Raw genomic sequence first — 10,927 nt, 5'->3', positions numbered from 1 at the left:
AGCAAGACATTGTAATGAAAATTTTAAAATCTATAGAACAAAATCATAATGAAAATACTACCTAATAAAACCTGAGATATAGCTGAAGTGAAATTTTAGAAGTAAATGTATATAAAGTTTAAAAACAGGCATGGAATCCAAAAAAAAAAAAAACAAAAAAAAAAAAACAGGCATGGATAAGTAGTTTTATTTTGCATCTGGGATTGGAAATCCTGAGGTGTTAGTAGTGCTCTATTTCTTTGTCTGGGTACTGTTTACATTGGTATTTTACTTTGTGTACAGTTGTGCATTTAGGATTTCTGCACATTTACGTATGTGAACAAGCAAAAAGCTTAAAAAAGAAGAAAATCTCAAGGATAGCCAAGTTAGCCCTGAAGATAAATCAGGCAGAGGATTTGTTCTACAAGATACTAACATAATATGAATATACAAATAACAACAGTGTGATAGTTTCATATTAGCATAGAGACAAATAAACAGATGCAATAGAAGAGAGAACACAACTCCATACATATTGAAACCTGAAATTTGATAAATTGACTTGCATTATACATTATACAAAAGCATCAATTCTGGATGAATTAAGGTCTTAAGTATAGAAGCCAACACTAAAAGCTTTAAAGAAAATGTAGAATAGTTTCAGTCACTTTAGGGTACAAAGAGAAACTTAAGTAGGATTCCAAAAGTCATAAACCATTAAGGAAAATAAGTTAGTAAAGTCAACTGCATAAATTTAAGAACATCTGTTTACTAAAAGATACCATTCCATGAGTAAAAAGATAAACCACATGCTGAAAAAAGACTTTGTAACACATATAACTGATAAAACACTAGTAACTGGAATATATAAAGAACTCCTATGAATCAATCAACAATAAACTCAAAAGACTACAACAAACATTTGATATAAGAGGAAAAAACAACAGGTTAATAAATGTATGAAAATATCCAAAACCTTATCACAATTTAGAGAAATGTACATTAAAACTACAATGAGATTCAATCTCACACCAATTATCAAAAATTAAATATATATAATACATTTAATATGCTTATATTAATATTATTGAATATTTTATGTAAATATTACATGTGTATGTATATCTCCCTAATAAGTAGTGGTGAAATGTGGATCAATAGGAACACTCACGTAGTGCTGGTTGAAGTATATATTTGTCTAACCAGTTGAGAAAACAATCTGGGATTACTTACTAAAGTTTGAATATGACAATCTTCTATGATCCTGAAATTCTTCTCCTAGGCCTAGCAATACACATTTACATGCACATTAAAGGATGGAGATATACAGATGTAGATATAGATGTAGATATAGATGGAGGTATAGATATAGATATAGATATAGATATAGATAAACACATACATAAGACCAGAATTTGGACAGTAAGAAGAGGTGTGTGTGTGCATGTGTGTGTGTGTTTGTGTGTGTATCTGGACAGGGGGTAGGGTGAAAATACCAAACTCAAAGCATGGAGTTAAATGGAACTCAAGATACAGAGGGAAGAAATTCCTACCTGCCTTTCTCTCTTGGCCCTCCTAAAAAACTCGTAGTAAGGCAGTCAGCTTTATACTTCCTAAATAGCAGTACAGAGCATCCTTCTTTGGGGGAAAAAGAAAAGAAGAAAAAAACTAAAAATACTGACAGATTGAATATATGTTTATATAAATACAATTAAAATTTATTATTTAAAATTAATGAAATTTGACTACTCATTGTTAAAAACACAAAAACAAAGAGTGTTAATTTACACTACCCCAAACCTGAGTCTTTAGAGCTCTTCTCTATCAATTCTTCTGTTGATCACACCTATTTCCTCTAATGACTCTCATGCAATCACCGTCTCCACTGGACCAGACCATGTACCCTAGCTACTTGCTTACAACTCCAAACTTGATAAATCCATTCAAACTTAACAAGTCAACAGAACTCTCGATTCTACAAATCTCTAATCACAACTTGTTCTTCCTTCCGCGGTCCCTAACTTTGTATGTGACACTATCATTCTCCTTTTGCTCAGGCCCCCAAACCTGTAGCCCTCTTTGATTCCTGTCTTTCTTTCACACAACATGTCAGCAAATTCTTTGTACATCAAAAGATACTTCATAGCGTCTTCTCCCAGGCTCCTGACCTAGTCCAAGCTATCATCTTCTTTGATCTTGACTATGCACTTCCAAACTTGCAGCCAAGCACTACCTCTTGCATCCCATACATCAATTATCCATACAACAGCCAGAGTGCACTTTTAAAATATATTTTTAACTAAGTTACTGCTCTGCCAAAAACCCTTTAATGGTTTCTCACGTCACCCGGAGTAAAACCCAAAGGTTTTACAAAAGTCTTCAAGGGCTCATTACATCTGGGCCCTGGCAACCTCTCCTATGACACCTTCTGCCATTTTTGTCTTTGCTCCTTTTGCCTCCTTACTATTTCTCTAACACACACTAAGGCTTTAGCTTACAGACTGGAGGTTTTGCTATTCCTGCTGCCTAAGCACACTTATCCACATTGTACCCATACAGCTCTCTTCTTCACTTTATTGTCCTCTGTTCATGTGTTATCTCATCCGAGAAGCCTTCGCTACCTGAGGTTCATTATTAGCGTCCATTTTCCCCCACTATCCCTTTCACTCATTCATTTATGCTGTATTCATTTTAAAAATTCAAATAAAATTTGAACATCTATGGTAAATCAGTCCCACTTTTAGGCATCAAGAACATAATACAACCAATCAGATATAAATTTGGAAGTATATGTGCCCGATGGCATTTCTGGAATTCAATATCAACAACAGCAAAATTCCTTTGATATGTTTAATTTTGGAAAAGCAAAATAGAAAAACACACAGGCACAAAGATAAAGGGCATGAATATATGTAAAGAAGCCAAGTTGCCACAATGTCTCTGCTGTGGCCTCATTATGCCTGCAATACTTCACCAGTCAGTGATTTAGGGAAGTCCATCCTCACTCTCACATCTCCTAAAACATGTTTCATTAGGTGGCTATCTTTATTGTTCTAATTCTAAACCTGACAAGTTAGATCCCATTCTACTTTTCACAATTGTGAAATTGCTCTCCCCAGATATATTCTGCACTATTAAATTAAGCAGCCCTCCATTAGTAAAACTGATTCTCAAACATAATTAATCAAGAGGAAAGAGAGTAGGAAATAAGAAGAGACTTAACATCACTTTCATTTTCCTGAGGCAAGTGATCAGAAATCAATATGACTGAGCTTTTTTTCCTACAAACACTCACCAAAGTAAAAATAAGGCAAGACAACTTAAGTTTAAAAGTAAGTGTTTCCCTTTCTGTCTCTTAGAAACATATTCTGCACCTGCAAAGGAAAATGCCTCACAAACAATACAATTTGACTGATATGTGTTTATTTTGTGGAGTATAAATATATATGATCTACCAATAACAATTCTGTAAAGTAGTCAAGGTGAAAATTGGAGAATGGAAGAAGTATTGTATTTCATTATAAATAAAGTAAAAACAACACAAATGTCCACTATTATTGAAAAGAAATATGAAAGGATTAATAATCATTCTTATAATCAGTCTTGTATTTATATTTATTTACTCACCTAATCTTTACTGAGCCTGTATAATGCAACTAGTGACATGTAGATATAATTATTAAATAGTTTTTAAATTGATTCTTACAATTTCAAGTTTTATTCCTCAAGTTATGCATTCATTTTCAGGATTTCTTAAAAAAATGAGTAAAACAACTTATTTTGACTATTTCCTAACAGAGTCAGGGAAACTATAACACCATAAAAGAAAAACATGAGGCAGATATGTGAGAAATTTAAGCAAAACAAACAAAAAATCTTGACATCTAGATAATTGAAGCAAAAGTGGTTCCTTTTTAATTTTATGTAACTTATTTAGACTTGATTATTTTAATTCCCTTTTTTTTAGCAAAATACATGCCATGTACAAAAATTGAGTTATGTAATCATTTTGTTCGTTTGATAAATGGAGACAAACAGTCTAAAAAAGAGTACATTCACTTATCTCTGAGGCAGGTCCTTTCTATTGTGTGAGCCAGACAAATCTCTACTTCAGTCTGTTTTAGAATATGTTTTTCAGAATAATCGTTCTTCCTTCTAGTCCTGTGCAAGGAGCCTGCTACATAAAACAATACTATAGGGAGGTGTCATCAAGAGCTGGATATACCTAGCATTTCTACATGGACAAAAACACTACACATTCCAAGGAGTTGTTGACAATTTTCTAAGGAAGAGTAGGCAATAAGACAGAACTATAGAATATAGGCAATAAAACTTCATCCAAGTCTTCTACAGTTTATGATATGTGAAAAGATCTACCACAGTTTACCGGCTTCCTAGATCCAACTTCTCCTACCAGTCCATTCAGAGATAAAGATATGGGTGTCATAATGATGATGGAGTATGGAGTAGAACAAAAACCAAAGATGTTAATTGCCTAACTGGATTTTTGTTATTCTTTCTGCTCAAGCAAGAACACTTCATTTCATTACACTCAGGCTAAGTGCAATGATTTAAGCTTTTGCTTTTCATTAAGTGACAGATATTAGAAAAGAGAGTGTGCATTTAATTGTATCATTATATTCTCCCTGTTGTATATCTAAGATGTAATCATGGAAAATTTGAAACTAATAACATACTCAAAGTCTTAAAATAACTTGTAATGACAGATGATACTTCCTACTCCTAAATGAGTATAAATGAGGAATACATGATGTGCTTTATAATCTCATGCTGTTTCCCTAATCTATCATAACTCCAGTAGCCTTAAGTAAAAGTAAGTCATGATGCTTTTTATATTAACATAAAAAGCTTCTCACTCAAATGAAGCATGCTTACCTCAGATTTAACTATCAGACTAGGGTGCTATAACTCCTAAATGATGAAAACTGTTAGTGTTTACAACAGTTAAGTGCCAAAATCAATAGATGCATATTAAATTGCAACAAATGGCTAGGGTAAATTACAATTGTGGCCATATGCTGTGGAACTTTTCTCATGGTTCAGAGTAAGCAGTTAGTTGAATCAATAAGAAAAGCCAAGGGATTACAGGTAAATTTAGCAGGTAATTACTTATCACCTCACTTTAATAGTATATAGCTAAGTAAATAAATACATTTTAAACTATATTATTTAAATTTTTTAGTAAGCAAATAAAAATTTTTGGAGAAACATTTCCGCTTCAAACTGTTGATAAGAGTTTTTAAATGTCTATGGCAGAATCAGGGATTAGGATGCTCTATTCCTGATCAGGTGATCAAGTTCTAGTCTACACATGAAGCATAATCTGAAAGTAGGAAGAAAGTCATCTGTGTACAATTCTAGGATCTCTTAGCAAGGCAACTTACAAATTATTTAGCAGTAAAAGGTATAGTGTTCTGTAGTAAATGATTTTATTTCTTTCACTAAAATTAGACCTTAGACTACATAAAGCCATATGAACAATATGTTACTATTTAACTTCTCAGTCTATAACACTTTTATACCAATAAATATTACTATTTTGATAACTTATAGTTATGTAAACCAAAGAATTGAAGAGAATGGAGAAAAAAATCCCTCAATAATTGATCCACTCTCCTGTTTCTGTTAGCAGGCTGTTGCCCCTAAATCATGCCGCTCCCCAGAATGGAAAGTAACTGTTCTTATCTGAAGGAGGAAGCTGCAAAGAATGCTAGGCCCAAGATGGCCAAAGACCTGACCTCCAATGGACCTTGAGCCTCATTATACGCTCATTGTAATACATTAGCATACTAATGGAAACACCCACCAGCATCATGACAACTGACAGTTGCCATGGCAACAAGAGGAACCCAAACAAGGACTGAAAAGGAGTGTTGCCTCAGTTCTGGGTCCAAACCACACCCATTCTCGGATGAGTCATGAATATTCCTCCCTCTCTTCACTCAATTTCCTCCCTTTTACCTCCATCTTCCTATGTATATGGTGTTTCAGCCCTAATCATGTTGAGACATTGATTTTTTTTTGGGGGGGGGGGTACGCGGGCCTCTCACTGTTGTGGCCTCTCCCGTTGCAGAGCACAGGCTCCGGACGCACAGGCTCAGCGGCCATGGCTCACGGGCCCAGCCGCTCTGCGGCATGTGGGATCTTCCCGGACCGGGGCACGAACCCGTGTCCCCTGCATCGGCAGGCGGACTCTCAACCACTGCGCCACCAGGGAAGCCCGAGACATTGATTTTTGAACTAAGTTCCAGCTTCTCCACTCTTTGGCCATTGAATAAAGCTTTTGCTGTTCCAGTCTCAGTATCGGTTTTGTAATTTATTGACTGTGATTATTTGAATTGGTCTCCTGGACCTCAGTGCAGGCCACAATTCTAGAGCCAGAGGTATTTTCTAGCTTTCATCATTCACTACAATGAGATCTCTTAACATAATACAATTATCTATGAGCGATTTTCAACATATATTGACCATATATGTGTTACATTATGCTAAACACTGAATAAGTATTCTTATTTGTCACATTAATATTTTAAGACATCTACCACTATTCTCATTTTCCAAATGAGGAAGTTGAAAATTAGAAAAATAAAGTATAGGCATACCTTGGAGATATTGTGGATTTGGTTCCAGACCACTGCAATAAAATGAATATCACAATAAAGTGAGTCACACAACTTTTTTGGTTTCCCAGTGCATCTAAAAGTTATGTTTACACTATACTGTAGTCTATTAAGTGTGCAGTGGCATTATATCTAAAAAAATGTACATACCTTAATTTAAAAATTCTTTATTGCTAAAAAAATGCTAACTATCATCTGAACCTTCAGCAAGTTATAATTTTTTACAATAATAACATCTAAGATCACGGATCACAGATGATCATAGCAAATATAATAATAATGAAGAAGTTTGAAATATTTCAAGAATTGCCAAAATGTGTCACAGAGAGCATTTCCAAATGTTGTTAGAAAAATTATGCTGATAGACTTGCTCGATGCAGGGTTGCACAAACCTTCGATTTGTAAAAAACACCGTATCTCCAAAGTGCAATTAAGTAAAGTGCAATGAAACAAGGTATTCCTGGAAACTCACCCAAGGTAAAACAGCTAATAAATAGTACTGCAGGACCTAAGTCTGTCTGATTCAAAGGTGTGTCCTTAACTACTAAGCAAGAGTGATCATATCACACCTGGATTCCCAGTGTTCCACTTTAGAAACTTCAACTCAGGTATTTCCAAAATTAGCTTATATTAATGTAACTCATGTTATTCCCATAGTCATTCACGTGTATTTATGGTTTATGTCTGTCTTCCTCTACCAGACTAAAAACCTTTTCAATGTGGGAAGTACATGTTACTTGTATTTTTACTAACCTCCTCCTTCTATTCTCCCTTGGGCTTATTATTATTATTATTGGAGGAAGACATTTTCTTCTACCATTCTAAGTTCTTTGGCTGGTCTAAGAATTAATTGACATGAGACAGATTAACAAGAGAACATTAAACAAAAGAATTAATTGACATGAGACAGATTAACAAGAGAACATTAAACAAAAGAATTAATTGACATGAGACAGATTAACAAGAGAACATTAAACAAAAGTTTAGTACCATGTATACATGGGAGAGATCCAAGAAAACTGAGTAACTTACCAAAATGGCCAAAGTCCTCACTTTAAATACATCTTCAGGGGCTTCCCTGGTGGCGCAGTGGTTAAGAATCCGCCTGCCAATGTGGGGACAGTCCGGGAAGATCTCACATGCCGCGGAGCGGCTGGGCCCGTGAGCCGGGCCGCTGAGCCTACGCGTCCGGAGCCTGTGCTCCGCAACGGGAGAAGCCACAACAGTGAGAGGCCCGCATACCGCAAAAAAATAATAATAATAAATAAATACCATCTTCAGTTAAAGACAAAAGAATATTGGGGGTAGTGGTTTGAGTCTTCAAACAGAAGGAAGGCAATTCACAGGGAGATGGGAAAGCAAATGTTTGATAAACAAAGGTTTGCTAGGCCTTGCAAAGACAGTGGGACCCAGAGAGTTTTCCCCACCTCACCTATATTACCAGATAATTTCTAGTGATAGATCTATCCTGAACCAGAGCCTTTATTTAAATTCTTTTAGGCAGTTAAGGGGGAGGTAACAAGAAAAACTTCTTGAGTCTTCTGTTTCTTAAAATAATCAGCTTAAATTAATTCTCATGCCAAATAGACACATTTGGAGGTGGCGAATTTTGCTCCCCTCTACTCTAACAGTGGACAAGACACAATGCATTTTACCAAACCCATAGAGTGTATAAGACCAACAGTGAATCCTAATGTAAATTACAGACTTTGGGTGATTATCTTGTGACAATGTAGGTTCATTGACTGTATCAAATGTAGCACTCTGGTGTGGGTTGTTGACAGTAGGGGAGACTGTGAATACAGTCAAGGGGCAAGGAAAAATGGGAAATTTCTATACTTTCTGTTCAATTTTGTTATGAATCTAAAACTGCTTTAAAAATAAAAACCAGTAAAAAAAATTGTACTATTTTTTTGTCTTTCTTTGCTTCTTTCCTTTTCTTACAGTAGTCTTTTTTGTTGTTTAATTTTTTTTTTCATTTCCATTCATGCCTCTGCCACAAGAATTCTCACTCTCTAATCTTATCATGTCATATATCTGGCCCCAAGACTGATGACTACTTCTAGGTTAAAACCTTTTTCCTGATTAATATTACTTTGAAATCTATGGTTACTTGGCAAACTAGTAACAATTGTAAGTCAGAACGCTTAAAAATATAAAAGTATCTAGGTTATAAAATTGCGTTTCAAGCTTAAAAACTTAGCTGTGTACAAAATAGTAAAGAAAAAAGCAGTATGGATTTCTTCTTAATAGAGATGTCATTAGTAAGGAGAACCATGAACTTCCTCCACCCATTTTCTTAGCAAGTCATATTTTAGAGCCATTAACCCTCTCAAAAATATTGTAGAAGCTCTTGCCCTTTCTCCTGTGTCTACTGCCAGAGAAAACAGGTGGGTTTCCCTGGCTGGTGAGATGGAGACAGGCTGCCATCTGTCAGTCAGTGTTGTTCTTCTGAACAAGTACTGACCAAGCTCACTTGGTCTCCCTTGGGCTCTCTCCTCCTTCCCAGTGGTGTGTGAGGGAAGCCTGGGCCCTCCATGCCTCTCACCAAGTATGGGTCCCAAGGTTCATTGGGGTGGGGGGAGGGAGAGAATTCTGATCCAAGCTGCATTTTAATGTTTAGCAGTCATGAAACCTTTATTTTTATTCTAGTTTCCTGTGTCAGTTCTCAGTTGGTTCATAGCTTAGAGAGAAGAAAATGCCTAGTAAGCATGCCCTAAATCTCCTACAACATCAAGGACATGTTTTTGCTTTCTTTTAAAGTTAGCATAGAGTTATAGAGTATAGAAACATATTTCTATATGTGCCACTGATAACAAAAGGTTGCTGGTCATCTCTAAGGGAAAAGAGAAAGAAAAAAAGTCTCATTTTCAAATTTATATATTATATATTGGTCTTTGCATATATTTTAACTCTCACTGTTTTCTTCAACCTCCTCCCCTGTTTCCTCCAAAAGAAGCTCTTACCTCCAAAGCCATTACTCATACTCTAAAATTTTATCACATATTTAATGGGACGGAAGAGCTAGTGAACGTGATGCAAGCTTGGCCAGAAGTAGATAAGTTTTACTGAAGACAATGTTGGAGAGGAAGCACAAAAATAAATAAATGAACAAAATAATAAAAAGAGGAGGATTCTGAAGAAGCTGCTTGCTGCATATGCAATAATTTTCTTTCTCTGAACTTCTTCCTAAAACTAGTGAGCAGTATAAAATGTAGAAATTCTATAAAGGTAACATCTTTATTATCATATTGTCATCTTTAAATACATGAGAGTAAAACAGTAGTTGGATCTGTATCATATTGGAAAGTAAATATATATATACTATATAAGTATTTGACAAAATTTTTCATAGCCCCTTACATAAGCATGGGGTTTATGAATGAAACTATCACAAGTACTCTCTGAAATAAGGTATGCTCATGACAAATGGTAAGTTAACTTGAGGAATAAAGTGTCTGGTCTTCCTGGTTATTTAACTGAACCAAAATAATCTGTGGAGGGTGGCTTATTATTATAGCAAATGAGATGAAGGGAAGCGAGTGAAGCAGAGTTGAAGACAGCAGGAAATAAAAGGCATAAAGAACTATTGAGCCAGAAAGGGGAATTGAAACAGACCTGACGTAGCACTAATCATTAGTGAGTGAAGTAATGAACTAGGAAAGAGTTGGGGTTTTAGTTACGGCCCACCAAATGGAAATGAGGAATTTCCAGATGTTCCATATGGTCTGTAATTCAAATGTTTTATGCCTTCAGGTCAGAATTTTCAAACAGATAATAGGGGCTTCCCTGGTGGCGCAGTGGTTGAGAGTCTGCCTGCCGATGCAGGGGACGCGGGTTCGTGCCCCGGTCCGGGAAGATCCCACATGCCGCGGAGCGGCTGGGCCCGTGAGCCATGGCCGCTGAGCCTGCGCGTCCGGAGCCTCTGCTCCACAACGGGAGATGCCACAACAGTGAGAGGCCCGCGTACTGCAAAAAAAAACCAACAAAAAAAACAGATAACAGATGTAGAACAGACTCAAAATTTCAGTCACACGCCATGATGATTAGCTTTCAAAATATCAGGGTTTGCATGCAAAGTCCTCATATAAGAAGTAGGGTTTAAAATAAAGCGTGTCAGACCTCAGGCAGAATTCCAGTTGAGAAAAAGAGTTCCAGGTTAATAATAGCTTTCTTTTTACATATCAATTCAAATGATATAAAACAGCATTAGGGATTTTAACAAGACAGCACTAATTCAAGAGCTATGGAGTTCAAAAGAACATTTCTTACCAAATGGCCTTTTTGTTTTAAAAAAAAAGATAATT

The sequence above is a fragment of the Kogia breviceps genome, chromosome 3, assembly GCF_026419965.1.
Source record: "Kogia breviceps isolate mKogBre1 chromosome 3, mKogBre1 haplotype 1, whole genome shotgun sequence".
NCBI lineage: Eukaryota > Metazoa > Chordata > Mammalia > Artiodactyla > Physeteridae > Kogia > Kogia breviceps.
The sequence above is the reverse complement of the archived record's forward strand: the minus strand, read 5'-3'. Positions refer to the sequence as shown.